Source organism: Antechinus flavipes, chromosome 1 (assembly GCF_016432865.1).
Source record: "Antechinus flavipes isolate AdamAnt ecotype Samford, QLD, Australia chromosome 1, AdamAnt_v2, whole genome shotgun sequence".
Lineage (NCBI taxonomy): Eukaryota > Metazoa > Chordata > Mammalia > Dasyuromorphia > Dasyuridae > Antechinus > Antechinus flavipes.
The window spans coordinates 604,385,179-604,405,243 of record NC_067398.1 but is presented as its reverse complement, the minus strand read 5'-3'; positions in this window follow the sequence as shown (position 1 = coordinate 604,405,243).

Here is a 20,065-nt window from a genome sequence, read left to right as displayed (position 1 = left end):
CTTTATTCTCAGTAGATGTGAAGAAAGATTGAGATAGCAATATGAACAGCTGCGACAGGAAGTCAGCTAGCAGAGGGGGATTGGAGCTGAAGGGTGGTCACGATAGTAATGCGCACAGCTGTGTTAAGACGCCAGCCAGCGGTCTCTCTTTCTGCTTCCCTTTCCACTCCTCTGCCTCCACCCACCAAAAACATCATTTCCTATACAACATCAGGACTTGCACAAAAAGTAGGTGGGGGCCATTCTTTCTCCAAGCATATATATTAATAGAGTATGGTCCAATTACTATTCAGCCTCACCTGCTTGAGATCTCAGTGCATCAACTCAAGCCTCAGCCCATTATAGGGGTGTTTCCAGATTCTCTACATTTCAAATAAGGCTTAGTGTTGGTTTTATATAGACACTGATTATTATTTTAAGAAAAGTGACATATATACCTATGCTATTTTTTGTTTTTACTTGGAATTGGTGCTATATTTTGTCAAAAGCTTTTTCTGCATTATTGAGATTATCATATGATTTCTATTGGTTTTGTTATTGATATGGTCAATTATGGCAACAGTTTTTCAGATATTGAACTAACCCTGCATTTCTGCTATAAAACCTACTTGGTCTTAGTATGTTATCATGCTGATGAGTTACTATAATCTTTTTGCTAGTATTTTATTTAGAATTTTTGCATCCATATTCATTATGGAAATTGGATTGTAACTTCCTTCTCTTTTTTAGTTCTGTTTGATTTAGGTATTAGTGCCATATGTGTGTCAAAGAAGGAGTTTGACAGTACTCCTTTACCTATTTTCCCAAATACTTTACATTATTGGAATTCATTATTCTTTAAAATGTTGATAGGATTCACTTGTGAATCCATCTGGTCCTTGAGACTTTTTCTTTTTTTTTTTTTAATTAAGGCTTTTTTAAATTTTCAAAACATATGCCTGGATAATTTTTCAGCATTGAAACATTCAACAATTGAAAATTCAAATTTTTCCAGCCTTCCACCCATCTCCTCCCCTAGATGGCAAGCAACGTTAAACATTTTAAAATATATATTAAATCCTATACACACACACACACACACACATACACACACAATTATCTTGCTGAACAAGAAAAATCAGATCAAAAATGAAAAAAAATGAGAAAGAAAACAAAATGCAAGCAAAAAAAATGAAAGTGTGAAAATGCTATGTTGTGGTCCATACTCAGTACCCTCTGGGTACAGTCCTCTATCTGGGTATAGATGCCAATGCCTCTCTTTATCATACGATCATTGGAACTGGCCTGAAACATCTTTTTCTTGGAAAAAGGTCAATCAGAATTAATCATCATATAATCTTGGTTGCCATGTATAAAGATTTACTGGTTCTGTTCATTTCACTTAGCATCAGTTTATGTAAGTTTCTCCAGGCCATTCTAAAATAATTATTCTGAATACACACACACACACACACACATACACACACACATATAACAATAATATTCCATAACATTCATATAACATAACTTATTCAGCCATTCTCCAACTGTTGGGCATCCATTCAGTTAGTAGTTTCTTGCCATTACAAAAAGGGCTGGAACAAACATTTTTGCACATTTGGGTCCCTTTACCTCCTTTAGGATCTCTTTGGATCAAAGGCTATGCAAAGTTTGATAATTTTTTGAGCATAGTTCCAATTTAAAATCACATAAATCATAAGAATTTTTATATATTACTAATAAAGCCCAGCAGCAAGAGAAATTCCATTTAAAACAGTTGTAGACTATAAAAAAAATTTGGAAATATACTACCAGGAAGTAAATCCAGTAATAATATGAAAACAATTACAAAACATTTTCACCACAGATAAAGTAAAATCTAAATAACAGAAAAATATCAAATGCTCACGGATAGGCTGAGCTAATAACATAATACAACTGACAATTCTACCTAAATTAATTTGCTGATTGAATAGTAACACAACAGTCAAACTTCCAAACTTACTTTGTAAAGCTAAATATAATAATAACAAAATTCGTGTGGAAGAACAAATGGTCAAAAATTATCAAGGCAAGTGATTTAAAAAAAAGAAAGAAAAGTCAAAGAAAGGAATCCTAGCTATACCTCCTCTAAAACTATATTATAAACTCACAGTCATCAAAACTCAATGATACTGTCTAAGAAATAGAGAAGTGGAATCAGTGGAATAGGTTAGATACATACAACACAATAGTCAATAATTTTAAGAATATACTGTTAGATAAACTCAAAGACTACAGTTTCTAAGATAATATCTCATTATTTGACAAAAAACTGCTAGGAAAACTGGAAAACAGTATAACAGAAATAAAGCAACTACTCATTCCTGACATCAAGAAAAAAATCAAAATGGGCACATAATTTAGACAAAAAGGACAATACCATAAGCAAATTAACGGAAGGAATAGTTTAACTGTTAGATCTATGGAGAAGGAAGAATCTATGACAAAAACAGGAGGTGGAAAATAATATGAAATTCAAAATGGATAATTGCAATTACATTAAATTAAAAAGGTTTTGCATAAACAAAACCGATCAAGTTGAAATTAGAAGAGAAACAAAGCTGGGAAGCATTTTTTTATAGCCAGTGTTTCTGAAAAAGGCCTGCTTTAAAAATATTTGGGGAACAAATTCAAATTTATTACAATACATGTTATTTTCCAATTGATCTCTGGTCAAAAAATATGAACAGGTAGTTTTCAGATAAAAAAATTAGTTATGTATTGTCATATGAAAATATACTCCAAATAACTGTTGATCAGAGAAATACATATCCAAACAACTCTGAGGTATCACCTCACACCTCACAAATTAGGTATTATGACAGAAAGCAAATGACATAAGTTTGAGAAGATATGGGAAAATAGGAACGCTGATGAATGGGTGGATTTCTGAACTGATCCAACCATTCTGGAGAGAAATTTGGAATTGCTCCCAAAGAGATATAGCACTTTGCATACCTTTAATTCAGCAGTGGTATTGCTAGATCTGTCTCTCAATGAAATTTTAAAAAGGGAAGTGGCCCTTTTAAAGTGGAAAAGGCCCATATGTACAAACATGTTTCTTACAGTTCTCTCTTTGTGCTGGCAAATAATTGGAAATCAACGAGATACACATCATTTGGGTAATGGTTAAGCGAATTATAGTATATGAATTAATGGAATACCATTATTCTATAAGAAATGATGAGAAGGCAAATTTCAGAAAACAATACTTGAAAATATTTACAAGAACTGATGCTGAATAAAGTGAGTAGAAGTTATATGATGATCACTTTTGTTAGATTATGTTCTTCTCAGCAATACAATGATTTAAGACTCATGTTGGAAAATGCTATCCATATCCAGAGAAAGAATTATGGAATGTGAAAGCAGATTGAAGCATATTTTTTTTTTTTTGCTTTTTTTGGTTGTTTTTCTTTTTCATGGTTTTTCACTTTGCTCTGATTCTTCTTTTACAACATGAATAATGTGGAATTTTAAAAAAATATCATTGTATATATATAATATCAAAAAGATTGCTGTGTTGAAGAAGGAATAGGGGAAGGAGAAAAAATGGGAATCTAAATGTCACAAAAGTAAATATTGAAAATTAAAAAAAATAGAAAACCAAGAATATCATTATTTATTCAGATCATGTTGACCATGAAATTCACACCTCTTAGTGTAAATTGTAGAGCTTTCCATCTTAACCTCCTTTCCTGTGATAAGAGAAGGTGGAGGTTACACATTAGAGAGCATTTGGAAGAGGTCATAGAGAAGATTCTTTGCCTCAATTGCTACCAAACCTTAATCACCGAATGGGTGTAGCCTCAGCCAATCTGAAATATGTTGAAGACTTTAGCTTAAAAAGACCAAGATCTCCCATTTCATCCAGGGCCATTTTGATCTAGATATTGCCACTGGACACAGATTGCTCAGGAGGGAAAAGTGAAGAAAGTGACTTTGCAGAGTCCTCCTTCATTCAAAACCAGTTCACTTCCATGTCATGGCATCACCTCCTTGATGTCATAGTCCTCTTAAGGAAATAAGAACAAACAACAAGCACAACTAAGTGTAGAGCCTGGATCATAATACATGTTTAATAGATATTTATAGACTGACTGACAGTCACATAATTAGTATTTACCAGAGGCAAGAATTGGACTTAGTTCCTTCTAAATCTGAGCCAAATCCCAACAACCAATAATTATTTTAAAGTATTTTATTTGTGTCAGACATTGTATTAGGTTTTGAGTGGAAATATTAATTTAACGAATGAAATGATATCTACTCTGAAGGAGCATGTCTTCAACCACATTAACTTATCCTATTCCGAATCATCAGGTTCCAAAAACATAGACAGGTAGATAAATAGCAAACCAAATAATCACTTCTTATATGAAAACATGCAGGTAAATGGAGAGAGAAAAGAGGCATGAGTAGACTGGTAACAGATACTTGAAGGAAAACATAAATGACAAGGCACAAAGTCAAGGATGAACATTCAAAGTAATCTGACTACCTGATAAACTTCACACTTTTTCTTTTAAGAAACTGGGTTCTATATCATAATGTGGCATAGATAATTAAATATGATTTCAGACTAACCAATTGAATGCATAGCATCCAATCTAAGAAAGTGACTTAAGAATTGGGTAAGCCAGACTATTTATTGATGTAGGCTAGAGGCAATCAAACTTGTATTGTACATATATAGCAGGAAAGTAGGATATTCTAAGCAGAAGCTCTAAGAAAAATCTAAATGTTGCACAACTACTCATGGAGTAAATGCTTCAATCTTCAGTTTCATATTCTATATGCCTGTTTTGGCTCCTACTATGATGCTACCAATTTAGCAATTGTGTGTGACTTGGCTGATACCCTGCTAGCTTTCCTATGCATATCCATCATCCTTATATTGCCTGAGTGGTTATTTCTAAAAACTCTGGAGGATAAGATTGTAATGAATCAGAATTCTACATTTAAAATGATCAGTCTGTTTATCTTCCTCACCAAGATAATTTTCAGGAAATAGTCTTCAGGATTTCACTCTAAATCCAAAATAGTTAAAATATCTCTCTCTCTCTCTCTCTCTTTCCCTTTTTCTCCCTCTCTCTCTCTCTCTCCTCCATTCTGCAATAGAAATCTAGTTATTTTCACTCAGAGTAATATTGTAAACATAAAGTTATTGTCATATATCAAAATTCAGGTATAGAAACATAAAATAATGACTTAGAAATGCAGTATGGTATGTGGACGTATATGAATAAATACATATATGCATATATATATATATATATTTCATTTTCTTCATATTAGGATTCCTTACTCTAAATAAACCTACAAAATGGAATTTCAATAAATATTCACTACTGATAAAAGTTTTCTACATTCCAATCTATTGATAATAGTAATAATCAACTAAGTTTCATGTCTAAGTAAAACTCAGTCTTTTTAAGGGAAAATTTTGATTATCCATTCAAAAATTAAATGAAATAAACCCTCAGTGAATATTATGTTCAAAGCATTGAGCTAGGGGATTAGTTTGTTACACTATCTGAATAATGAAAATTTGGTAGAAGAATACTTAAGATATTTTGCACCTAGCACATGTTCATACTTCTGGAGGAAATAGCACAAAGTCATTGTTATGCTGGATCCAGTTCAAGCTGATTTATAACAGCTGTTCACTAAATTTTCAGTATGAGAATTAATAACTTAGAAATCAGAAAATGCTTAGAAAAAGCAGGATTTGATTTGTTGTTCTGTTGATTTTCTAGGCTTTAGAAAGTGATGGAGAACATGTTAATAATAAAGTTTATAGTTAAAAGTATGTCATGCATTGTTGTATGAATTTTTTTCTTAGTAGTTTAACATTTACCAGTACCAATACTCTGCACAAAGCTCTTATTTGAACAGTCAGCAAAAAGGAGTCACAATTCTTTAGATATAGAGTGAGAACATTAAATTGGAGAAAATCATTACATGGGGGACAAAAGATAGCTCTCTTATTTTGACCACTTGTCCTTGTTAACCATATGCTAAGTTCTATTACTTCAGCTGAATAACTCCAAGTTCTGATAATTTTTTTCTAAATTAAAAGGTCTGAGGAAAACCTTAATAAGGACTATTTTGAATTGCTTTCATATGCTAATAATGTAGGTAAAGTGTGTTCTCAAATGAACATAACTAAAATATGTTTTCATGGAGGTCACAATTATTTTTTCATTATCACTTACTATTTTAAAAATATAGTCTGTTAGAGAGGAATTTGTGGCCAAAAAAGAAATAGAGTAAATTATGGGATGCAAAAGGGATAATTTTGATTTTATTAAGGCAAAAAGATTTTGAACAAACAAATTTTATATCCAAAGGTTCTAATAAAACACTCATTTATAAAGCATAGAGAACTGACTCAAATTTATAAGAATTTAAGATCTTCTCCAATTGATGAATGGTCAAAAATATGAACAGACAATTTTCAGATGAGAAATTTTAAAATCATTTGTAGTTATATGAAAAAAATGTTCTGAATCAGTATTGGTCCTAGAAATGCAAATTAAAAGAACTCTGAGATACCACTACATACCACTCAGATTGGCTAAGATGAGAGGAAAAAAATAACAACAAAAATTGAAGGAGATGTGGGGAAATTGGGACACTAATACGTTGTTATGAAGTTATGAACTGATTCAAGTATTCTGGAGAGCAATATGGGACTATGCTTAAAAGACTATGAAACTGTGCATAATCTTTTACACAGTGTCGCTAATGGGCCTGTATCCAAAGTGATCATAAAACAGAAAGAAGAACTTTCATGTGCAAAAAAAAAGTTTGTTTGTTGCAGCTCTTTTTGTAGTGGCAAGAAGCTGGAAATTGAGTGGATTCCCATCAGTTGGAAAATGCCTGAATAAATTGTCATATATGAATGCTAGGTAATATTATTATCCTTTAAAATGATTGGCAGGATGGTTTTAGAAAGTCTAGAATTATTTACATTAACTGATGCAAAGTGAAGTGAGTAGAACCAAGAGTACATTGTACACAGCAAAAACAAAATTATATGTGATTCAGGCCACTTCCAATGATCTTTGATCAAGAGAGCCATTTGCACCCAGAGAGATCACTTTGGGGACTGAGTGTAAATCATAGCAATATATTTTCACTTTTTTTGTTGTTTGCTTATATTTTATCTTCTTTCTCACTTTGTTTTCTTTTTTGATTTGATTTTTCTTTTTTTTTAATTATAACTTTTTGTTGACAAAATATATGCATGGGTATTTTTTTGACAACATTATCCCTTGCACTCACTTATATTCTGACTTTTCCCTTCCCTCCCTCCACCGCATACCCTAGATGGCAAAAAGTCATACACATGTTAAATATGTTATAGTATATCCTAGATACAATATATGTATGAGAACCATACAGTTTTCTTGTTGCACAAGAAGAATTGGATTTAGCAGGTAAAAATAACCTGGGAAGAAAAACAGAAATGCAAGTAGTCCACATTTGTTTTCCAGTGTGCATTCTTTGGTGTAGCTGATTCTGTCCATCATTGGTCAATTGGAACTGAATTAGATCTTCTCTTTGTCAAAGAAATCCACTTCCATCAGAATACATCTTCATACAGTATCATTGTTGAAGTATATAATGATCTCCTGGTTCTGCTCATTTCACTCAGTATCAGTTCATGTAAGTTTCTCTGTATTCATCCTGCTGGGCATTTCTTACAGAACAATAATATTCCATAACATTCATATACCATATTGTACCCAACCATTCTCCACTTGATGGGCATCCATTAATTTTTCAGTTTCTAGCCACTACAAAAATGGTTGCCAAAATTTTTTTGCCATATACAGGTCCCCTTTCCTTCTTTAGTATCTCTTTGAATATAAGCCCAATAGTAACACTGCTGGATCAAAGAGTATGCATAGTTTGATAACTTTTGAGGCATAATTCCAGATTGTTCTACAGAATGGTTAAATTTGTTCACGACTCCACCAAAAATGCATCAACGTCCCAGTTTTCCCACATCCCCTCCAACATTCATCATTATTTTTTCCTGTCATTTAGACAATCTGACAGGTATGTAGTGGTATCTCAGAGTTGTCTTAATTTGCATTTCTCTGATAATAGCAATTTGGAACACCCTTTCATATGAGTAGAAATAATTTCAATTTCATCATCTGAAAATTGTCCGTTCATATCCTTTGACCATATATCAATTGCAGAATGGCTTGATTTCTTATAAATTAGAGTCAGTTCTCTATATATTTTGGAAATGAAGCCATTATCAGAACCTTTAACTGTAAAAATGTTTTCCCAGTTTATTGCTTCCTTTCTAATATTGTTTGCATTAGTTTAGTTTGTACAAAGGCTTTTAAATTTGATATAATCAAATTTTTCTATTTTATGATCAATAATAATCTAAATTCTTCTTCTTTGTTCACAAATCCCTTTCTCCTCCACACGTCTGAGAGGTAAATGAAGTAAACTATCCTATATTCCTCTAATTTATTCATAATATCGTTTTTTATGCCTAAATCATGAATCCATTTTGATCTTATCTTGGTGTACAGTGTTAAGTGTAGGTCCATGCCTAGTTTCTGCCATACTAATTTGCAGGTTTCCCAGCAGTTTTTGCCAAATAATGAATTCTTATCCCGAAAGTTGGGATCCTTAGGTTTGTCAAACACTAGATTGCTATAGCTTATTGATTATTTTGTCCTATGAACCTAACCTATTCCATTCATCAAATAATCTGTTTCTTAGTCAATGCCAAATGGTTTTGGTGACCACTACTTTATAATATAATTTTAGATCAGGTACAGCTAGGCTGCGTTCATTTAATTTTTTTTTCCCATTAATTTCCTTGAAATTCTTGACCTTTTGTTCTTCCAGATGAATTTTGCTGTTATTTTTTTTTAAGTCACTAAAATACTTTCTTGGGAATCTGATTGGTATAGCACTAAATAAATAGATTAGTTTAGGGAGTCTTGTCATTTTTATTATATTCACTCGGCCTATCCGAGAACACTTAATATTTTTCCAATTATTTAAATCTGACTTCATTTGTGTGGAAAGTGTTTTGTAATTTTGCTCATATAATTCCTGACTTTCCTTTGGTAGATAGATTCCCAAATATTTTATGCTATGGACAGTTATTTTAAATGAAATTTCTCTTTGTATCTCTTCCTGTTGGATTTTGTTGGTGATGTATAAAAATGCTGAGGATTTATGTGAATTTATTTTCCATCCTGCAACTTTGCTAAAGTTGTGAACTATTTCTAATAGCTTTTTAGTGGAATCTCTGGGTCTCTCCAAGTATACCATCATATCATCTACAAAGAATTATAATTTAGTTTCCTCATTGCCTACTCTAATTCCTTTAATCTCTTTCTCAACTCTTATTGCCAAAGCTAACATTTCTAATATAATATTGAATAATAAGAATGATAGTGGGGAACCTTGTTTCACTCCTGATCTTATTGGGAATGGTTCCACTTTATCTCCATTACATATGATGCTTACTGACAGTTTTAAATATATGCTCCTGACTATTTTAAGGAAAAGTCCACTTATTCCTATACTCTCAAGAGTTTTTATTAGGGATGGATGCTGGGTTTTATCAAATGCTTTTTCTGCCTCTATTGAGATAATCATATGGTTTTTGTTAATTTGGTTATTGATATAGTCAATTATGCTAATAGTTTTCTTAATATTGAACCAGCCCTGCATTCCTGATATAAATCCTACTTGGTCATAATATGTAATACTCAGAATAGTTTTCTGTAATCTTTTTGCTAATATCTTATTTAAGATTTTAGCATCAATATTCATTAGGGAGATTGGTCTATAATTTTCTTACTTTTTTTTCAACCTACCTGATTTAGGTATCAGTACCATGTCTGTGTCATAAAAGGAATTTGGTAGGATTTCTTCAATCCCTATTTTTTCAAATAATTTATACAGCACTGGAGTTAATTGTTCTTTAAATGTTTGGTAGAATTCACATGTAAATCCATCTGGTCCTTGGAATTTTTTCTTAGGGAGTTGATTAATAGCTTGTTCTATTTCTTTTTCTAAAATGGGACTATCTAATCAGTTTACTTACTTCTTTCTCTGTTAATCTTCGCAAGCTATATTTTTGAAGGTATTCCATTTCTTTTACGTTATCAAATTTATTAGCATAAAGTGAAACAAAATAACTCCTAATTATTGCTCTAATTTCCTGGCGAGTTTTCTCTCTTTTCATTCTTAAGACTAACAATTTGATTTTCCTCTTTCCTTTTTTTAAATAAGATTTACTAGCAGTTTATCTATTTTGTTGTTGTTTTTTTTCCCCCATAGAACCAACTCTTACTTTTATTAATTAATTCAATAGTTTTTTTTTTCTTTCTTTTTTTTTTAACTTTCAATTTTGTTAATCTCTTCTTTTATTTTTAGAATTTCAAATTTAGTGTTTGGGGATTTTTAATTTATTCCTTTTCTAGCATTTTTAATTGCAAGCCTAATTCATTGACCTCTTTTTCTATTGCATGCAAGTAGGCCTCTAGACATATAAAATTTCCCCTTATTACCACTTTGTCTGCATCCCACATATTTTGCTATGATGTCTCATTATTGTCATTTTCTTGGGTGAAGTTATAAGATTTGCTGTTTCACCCAACCGTTCTTTAGTATGAGATTACTAAGTTTCCAATTATTTTTTGGTTTATTTTCCTCGGGTGTTATGAGCCAGGACTTGAAACAAGGTACTAAGTGGAATTGAGGAGACAATTGTTAAATCTAGTTTAGCACTGATTTAATCTTACAACAAATAATGTTAACTTGAAACAACTTACTAAGTGGAATTGAGGAGACAATGGTTAAATCTAGTTTAGCATTGATTTAATCCTACAACAAATAATGGTTTCCTAGTGATATAATGTAATGACTGCGTTAGTACCCTGGGTACCTTAGAATCAGCCAGAATCAGGATAAGCAAAAGTCCTCAGTCTTTATTCTTGGTCTTTAGAGGTAGGATTGAATTGGATGGCAGCAGAATCTCCGCAACCTTCCTTCTTCATCTCCTGCCCAGAAGTGACACTGGCTAGTCTTACTCCACCCCCTAGTCCTTCCTACAATTCTTTGTATACACCAGTTATCGAGCCAGTACAGGATAGTGGGAAGTGCCATTTTCCAAGTATATATTTATAGAGTATTGTCCAATTAGTAATTAGCCTTAAGTGCTCGGTTGTCCAAGTGCATCTGCTCAGAGTTTTCAGCCCTTTACATCATAATGATTAGTGTATACTTAGTGTAAGACATATAAGCAAGAACCTCTCAGGGCCAAATAAGACAAGTGCACTAGAAACTCTCAGAGGCTGAGACAGATTCATTTCATCTTCCACCTTTGTTGTGGCTGGAGGCTGAAGCACCAAACTTTGGAAGTTGGGGAGATTCAGAAGTCAGAGAAGACAGGTGGGAGCTCAAGCTCTTGGATCCAAGGAGAGAGCTAGGCCTCCAGAAAAACTAGCCTAGCCCCAAGTAAAGAAGACAAGACTTTGAAAGAGATAATAAAGGATTTGGACTTTAACCTTTGGCTACTTGTGTGGTGATTACTGAACTGAAGCAAAGGCTGCCTCCAGAGACCCCTAGAAAACCAAAACAGAAAAACATTACATTTTAGAGAGAATATTACATCCTGGCTTTTTATGAATGTAATTTTCATTGCATTGTGGTCTGAAAAGGATGCATTTACTATTTGTGCCTTTTTGCATTTGAATTTGAGGTTTTTATGTCCTAATATACGGTCAGTTTTTGTATAGGTTCCATCAACTTTCTGTCTCCATTTAGTTTTCTCCAAAGATCTATCATACCTAACTTTTCTAGTGTTCTATTTATCTCTTTGACTTCTTTCTTATTTATTTTGTGGTTTGATTTATCTAATTCTGAGAGTGCAAGTTTGAGATCTCCCTCTATTATACTTTTGCTGTCTATTTCTTCTTGCAGCTCTCTTAATTTCTCTTTTAAGAATTTAGATGCTACACCACTTGGTGCATATGTGTTTAATATTGATATTGCTTCATTATCTATGCTACCCTTTAGCAAGATATAGTGTCCTTCCTTATCTCTTTTAATTAGATCAATTTTTGCTTTTGCTTGATCTGAGATGAGGATGGCTACCCCTGCTTTTTTGACTTCACCTGAAGCATAATAGATTTTGCTCCAACCTTTTACCTTTACTCTGCATGTATCTCCCAGCTTCAGGTGTGTTTCCTGTAAACAACATATTGTAGGTTTCTGGCTTTTAATCCATTCTGCTAACCACTTCCTCTTTTTGGGGGAGTTTACCCCATACACATTTATGGTTAAAATGACCAATTCTGTATTACTTGCTATCTTGTTAACCCCTGTTTATGCTTTTCTCCCTTCTTTACTCCTTCCCCAACCTTCCCAGTATTAAGCTTGTGAGCACCACTTACTTCTCACAGCCCTCCCTTTTTAGTATTCCTCCCCCACCTTAGAGTTTTTCCCCCATCTTACCCCTTTCCTTCCCAGTTTCCGTATTCCCTTCTGCTTAGCTTATTCCTTCCCTTTTCACTTTTCCCTTCTCACTTTTCAATGAGGTGGGAGAAGTTTCACCATAAATTGAATATGTCTAAAATTTTTCTCTTAAAGCCAATTCTGATGGCAGTAGGATACTCACTATATTCATCCCCCTCCATTCTTTCTCTCAGATGTAATAGTTTTCCTTTGCTTCTTTGTAAGATATAGAACCCCCACTTTACCCTTTTTTTTCTGGTTGAGAAACCTCTAGTTTCTAGAACAAAGTAACAAAGTTCATTATGTATCTTTATAACAGAAATATAGTTCCCAAGATTTCTTTTTAGCTTTTTAGGTTTCTCCTGAGTCCTATATTTGGAGATCAAAGTTTTTGTTTAGTTCCTTTTCTCATCAGAAATATATGAATTTCACCTATTTCATTGAATGTCCATCTTCCCTGTTTAAAAAAAATGCTCATTTTGGCTGCGTAAGTTTTTCTTGGCTGCATACCAAGTTTCTTAGCCTTTTGGAATATCAGATTCCAGGCCCTTCCTTCAATCCTTTAATGTGGATGCTGCTAGATCCTGAGTAATCCTTATTATGGTTTCTCTGCATTTGAATTGATTTTTGTCTTGCAGCTTGTATTATTTTTTCCTTGGTCTGATAGTTCTGGAATTTGACCACAATATTTCTTGGAGTTTTGATTTTATGATAGGTGATAGATGAATTCTTTCAATGTCTATTTTACCCTCTATTTCTATAATCTCTGGGCAGAGATTTTTGATAATTTCCTGGGAAATAGTGTCCAGTCTCTTTTTTCATTACATTTTTCAGGAAGTCCAATATTTCTCAATTTATCTCTCTTAGATCTATTTTCCAGGTCTGTCCTTGCCCCAAGAAGGTATTTGACATTTTTTTCCATTGTTACATTTTTTTGTTTTGTTTTGTTTTGTTTTGTTTTGTTTTGCTGGACTGATTCTTGGCTTCTCCTCAAGTCATTCAATTCCATTTGTTCAGTTCTGATTTTTAATGCATTATTTTTCTCACTCACTTTTTTAAAATATCTTTTTCTAATTGTCCAATTGAGTTTTTAAGTGAGTTGTTTTGTTCTATGAATTTTTTCCCATTTTGCCAATTTTATTTTTTAGAGAGCTATTTTCTTTTTTCAAATTCACTAATTCTGTTTTCCTTAGAATTGTTTACTTTTTTCAATTCTCTAACTCTGTTTTTCAAGGATTTGATTTCTTTATCCACTCTATCTTTAAATGAGTGGGATGACTTACCTAGACCATCTTGCCAAGCTTCCCTTTCTTTTCCCATTTTTCTTCTAGCTCTCTTGTGAGAGCCTTCTTAATTTCTTCTATGAGAGGCCTCTGTGTTGAAGACCAGATCATGTCCCCTTTTGGGGCTTCATCTGGAGACAGTCTGTTTTTAGTCTCTTCAGGGTTTAAAGTCTGGTATCTATCCGTATAGAAGCTATCAATAGTTACAGTGCACTTTAATTTTTTGCTCATTTCATCAAAGAAGAATCAAATAAAACAAAATAACAAAAAAAAAAAATGCAGTCTGCTTTTTTTTTTTTTTTTTTTTTTTTTTGCAGGAGGGGAGGCTGAATGGTATTGCTAAGCTTCCTCTACAGACTGCAGGAGGCAGCAGTGAGGCACTATCAGGACAGTAATAGCTGCACTGGGTCTGAACTCTGAGACTCTGAGAGCATGCTGAGTCACTCTGGGTAGATGTGGCCCGGTCCCTAGAGACCCTAGCTTTTTGGGTTTACAGTCTTTTCCCCTTGTGTTTATAACTTCTCTGCTGATCTACTGGCTTGCTGCCAAGGCAAAGTAGCCACACTGTGGTAAAGTTCTCCCCACAAGAAATGGCTCAGATCATACCCCACACCCCTCAAGTCTGCTCAGTTTGATCTGCCTTCTATACTCTCACAGCCTGCCAAGCTCTTGCTTCCTGCTTTCAGGCTTTGCCTGATCTAACCTTCCCCACCTCTGAGCAAAAGCAGACTTTTCTGAAAAAATTCAAGGATATCTTCTGTTGGTAATTAATTTTTTTCCATTAAACATTAATTCTAGGCTTTTCATGAAATAACATATTCTGAGAGCAAGAAGGAGCTTAGATAGATGTGTGTGTTCTTTCCTCCATCTTGAATGGAACTCCTGATTTTTTTTTTTTTTTTTTTGTGAAGCATGATAACTGTGGAAATATGTGTAAAAGGTAAAAGAATTGCACATGTTATTGGTCTACCTGCCATGTGGGGCAGTGGATAGGGGCAAGGAGGGGAAAAATTGGAACAAAAGGTTTGGCAATTGTCAATGCTGAAAAAAATTACCCATGCATATATCTTGTATGTAAAAAGCTATATAAATAAAAAAGAAAAAGAAAAAGAATTGCATGTTTAAGTAAATTATATTATTTGCCATCTAGGGCAGAGGGTGGGAGAAGGGAGTGAGAAAAAAAAATGGAATACAAGGTTTTGCAAGGGTGAATGTGGACAACTATCTGTGCTGATGTTTTGAAAATAAAAAGCTTTTAAACATCTTCTATTCAGACTTTGCTGATATTTAAAATCAAGGTTTAAGATGTATTCCTATGGTCTTTTAAACAGAGGATCCTGAGACTTCCCGGGCACAGAGCCAAGATTGTAGAGACAACATACATTTCTCTCCGACCTTCTTTACAACCCTCACAATAATTATGGAATCCAAACTCTGAATTAGCTCTGGAAGGACAGAACCCACGAATATTGGGAGTACAACAAATTATGAGCAGAAGATAATTTCAAAGATCACCAAAAAAAGGTCTGTTTCAATTGGAAATGGGAGGGATGCTGTCAGAACAACCAATACAAAATGCCAGCACAGACAGCTCAGAGTCTCAGAGCAGAGAATTTATGGGAGGATAAAGACCAAAAAAGATCTGTTTCAATCAGAAACTAGAGAGAGGCAGCAAAGCACAAACAGCTAACCTCAAATGTCAGTGCCAAGAGAACAAAGCCCAGGGCACAGTAGTATCAGTGTGGTGGTGTGACCTCCTTGGGGCAGAGAGTTTGCAGGAGGAAGAGGACCAGAGAAGGTCTGTTACAATCAGAAGCAGGAGAAAGACAATAAGGCCTGGGCAGCTGACCACAAATGCCACCACAGATAGCTCAGAGTCCTGGAGCATTGCAGTCTCAAAGTGGCAGTGCAGACTCCTACCACAAATGCTAGTGCAGACACCACAGAGCCCTGAGGCATTGCTGACTCCATGTGGCAGACACAACACCAGGAGTGAGTCAGCACTAACACAGCAGCAGTTGCTTGGAAAAGGTCTCTTGCTCTAAAGGCAAACCTTAACTTACCTTAAAAAAAATGAGTAAAAAAGTAAAGAGGGCTCTAACAATTGACAGCTTTTATGGTGAAAGAGAAGAACAGATTTCAAATCCTGAGGAGACTAAAGGCAGAATGTTTCCTGATGAAGCTCCAAGGAGTGAAAAAACCTGGTCTCCCTCATACAAGGGTCTCTTAGAACTTAAAAAGGATCTTAAAAGAGAGAAGAAAAATGGACAAAGGAAAGGAAAGCTTTGCAAGAGAGTTTGGAAAAGCAACATAAAACAGACATAGTAAAATGGAAAAAGCATATAACTCTTTAAAAGATAGGTATGATAAATTGGAAAAAAGAAAGCAACTCCTAGAAAAACAGAATTTGTGAAACAGAAAAAGAAAATAACTTATTAAAACACAGAATTTATGAAATGGATAAAAAATTCCATAGAACAATGTAATGGGCTGAGGCTTGAGTTGATGCACTGAGGTCTCAAGCACATGAGGCTAAATAGTAATTGGACCATACTCTATTAATATATAAGCTTGGAGAAAGAATGGCCCCCACCCACTCTTTGTGCAAGTCCTGATGTGTTGTATAGGAAATGACGATTTTGGTGGGTGGAGGCAGGGAGTGGAAAAGGAAGGGGAGGAGAGACTTTTGGGATTGCCATTGCCACGGTTGGCTCGGCTCGCATCTCTCTCTCTTAGCTGGCTTCCTGTCGCAGCTTCCTATATTTGCTATCGCAATCTTTATTCACCTCTTCACTTCAATAAATATTGAAGATTTTTCCCTTAACCTGAATTCCTGACTCCGGCTGATTTTAAATACGCGGTCATTACACTTGGCGCCCAAGCGTGGGAACCAAGGACCCTACTTTCACTGAAGAAGTCTCCAGTGACCAGGAACTTAGGTGAGTATAAGACAAACAGGGAACTTATTTTCTTAAAGACTAAAGCAGTAACTTTTTGGCTGAAATGGGACAGATCCTAGGTAAAGATTCTCCATCCCCCACCCCAAACCCCCCACCCCCAGCCCCACCCAGGAGTGGTGCTATAGAAAGCCTGCATGAACTGATAGAAGAGGAAGGACTAGTTGTAGCTTGGGAACACGCAGCTAAACTTCTGGGTACATTAAAACGCACCTCCCCTGGGTTCTTAGAGGAAGAGCAAATCTCTCTGGGTAACTGGGCATTGGTTGGTCAACAGCTCTCTGATTATAACATTGAAAACCCTCAGTCAGTTCCCTTCGAGGCATTCTATTTATACAATACGATACAGATGGCCTTAAAATACCGTGTAAGTTCTAGGAGAAAAGGAAAAAACTCTAAGAATAGCCAAATGCGGAAGCCTGAGATAAAGGAGGAAGACAAAGAACAGATTAATGGCTATATCCCCACAGGGCATGAAGACTTAAGTGAGGCTCAAGGGCAGGGTGAATCTGAGGCAGCTTTAGCCCCACCTGAGGAGCAGGTAATTGACTCTCCTCCATCAACTCCACCCTCTGGGATGGAGGGAGGAGGGGTAGTGGGGGGGGCAGTGACAGCACCAGCACCTCCCCCCCAGCATCCAGCACCTCCCCCCCAGCATCCAGCTGCTCCTTTGAGTAGATTGCAAAAGGGACTAATTAAGGCCAAAGAAGAAGGGAGAAATGTATTGGAAATCCAACACCACATTTTTCCAGTTATTCAACAGTTTAATTCTTCAGGTCAAGAAAGTAGAAGATACTCTCCTTTTGATATAGATATCCTCAAAGACCTGAAAAAAGCTTGCACTCTTTATGGGGCTACATCAGCTTATGTTAAGATGCTATTACAAAATTTGGCTTTTGAAGTCTTGACCCCTGATGACTGGAAATCTATAGCAAAGATATGCCTAGAACCTGGACAAAACTACTTGTGGCTTTCTGAATATAGTGAGCTCTGTAGGATACAAGCCCAACAAAATAGTCAAAGTGGAGTTCATGCTGCAATCACCTATGACCTACTTACAGGTGTTGGTCCTTATGCAGATGTCGCAGCACAAATTAATTATTCTATAGCAGCATATGAGCAAATTGCTGCTAATGCTATCAAAGCGTGGACTTCTCTCCACAACAAAGACGACAAGGGTGGGGGGGGAGGCTTCACAAAAATAACACAATGGCCAAATGAACCCTTTGCTGACTTTGTGGGACGCTTGCAGACAGCTATCACAAGAACAAATGGAGAAAATCCAATAACAGACGTTTTGATAAGGCAGCTTGCTAAGGAAAATGCTAAAGAGGTTTGCAGAAGAATTATACTAGGACTGCGCAAGGATGCTCCTTTAGAGGAGATCATAAGACGCTGTGCCACAGTGGGCACAGATGCCTTTTATACCCAGGCTATGGTGCAGACTTCCCAAAATCCAAACATGGGAAGACAGAATCCCTCTTGGCAAGGGACTTCCAGAGAGACTCATAGATGCTTTCAGTGTGGAAAAGTAGGGCATCTGAAAGCTCAATGTTGGCATAGAGATAGAATGGGAAAACAAGGTGGGAGAACAAGACCCCAAACCCCATGTCCAAAATGCAACAGAGGCTTCCATTGGGCCTCAGAATGTAGACAGATTCAGGGAAACGGGATGAGGGGCCCAGCCCCAGGGCCCAAGGCAAAAAACACTTGGGGCATGATGGCAGCCAATGGTGCACCCAGGGAGGGCCTAGAAGTCCAGTACCCAGACATGACCAATCAGCCAGAAAGCCATATGATGGGAGAAGGGGATTACACAGTCAACCAGCCAGGAAGCAACCTGATGGCAGAAGGGAATTACAATTGGGGAGAATAGAGCTGTATGCAGCTGGGACAACTGAGATACCCCCTGGAGAGGTGAAATCTGTTCCTCTCCAGCCTATGGATCCCCTACCTCCAGGCACAGTAGGCTTGACCATTTCACCTCCTTTTTGTACGTACAAAACAGTGTCCATCCACACACTGATGTGGGAAACTGGGGAATGTGTAGATAATATACCAGTCACTAATACAGGTAGACAATGTGTAACTTATCACCCAGGAGAAGTAGTAGCATCAGGTTTACTCATACAGAATCCTAATAAGCAACCTGGTGATAGTCACCCCGATTCTGACTCCAGACCACAAAATCCAGGAATATACTGGACATCAGCTGTAACAGCTGACCGACCTATGCTCACGATCTATATAAATGGCCTACCATTGGAAGGATTGGTAGACACAGGTGCAGATCGTACAGTCATTAGAGGTGCCAATTGGCCCAGTCACTGGCCAAAGATTAAAGCAGACACCTATATGTCTGGAGTAGGAGGATCAATAGCAGCTGAAGTTAGTGCTGCCCCTATGAGATGGACTTTTGAAGGCAAAACAGGAGTTTTTACTCCTTTTATAGTTGAAAAACTCCCCAACAATCTGTGGGGAAGAGATGTTTTACAACAATTAGGGTTAAAAATGAGTACTTCGGTTTTTTAAGCAGGGCTGCTGTTGAAGGCCTGCCAACACTTTCACCTGTTCCTATCCAATGGAAAACTGATACACCAGTGTGGATAGAACAGTGGCCCTTAGGTAGTGATAAAATTCAGGCCTTATTAGATATAGTACAGGAGCAGCTTGAACAAGGACATTTACAACCTTCTCTAAGTCCTTGGAATTCCCCAGTGTTCCTTGTAAAAAAGAAATCAGGAAAATGGAGGATGCTCACTGATTTAAGAAAAGTAAATGAACAGATGGAAACTATGGGAACTCTTCAGCCTGGACTTCCATCTCCTACTCAATTGCCTAGAGAGTGGCCTCTTTGGGTCATCAATATTAAGGATTGTTTCTATTCTATCCCTCTGGATAAGGAGGATATGAAAAGATTTGCCTTTTCAGTGCCCAGCATTAACTTAGCTGAGCCTTATAAAAGATATGAATGGACAGTTTTGCCACAGGGAATGAAAAACAGCCCCACTATGTGTCAAATGTATGTTGCTGCTGCTCTTGCTCCAATAAGAAAAGCATTTCCAAAAGTTATACTATTACATTATATGGATGATATATTGGGATGTGCACCTGAGGAACAAATGCTAGAAGCATGTCTACAAAAGACCAAAGAAACACTAAGATACTACAAATTATACATAGCTGAAGAGAAAATTCAAAGATATGCTCCTTTTCAATATTTAGGATATGAAGTATACCCTAAAGTGCTTACAGTACAAAAACTGTCCTTAAGAACAGAGAAGCTAAACA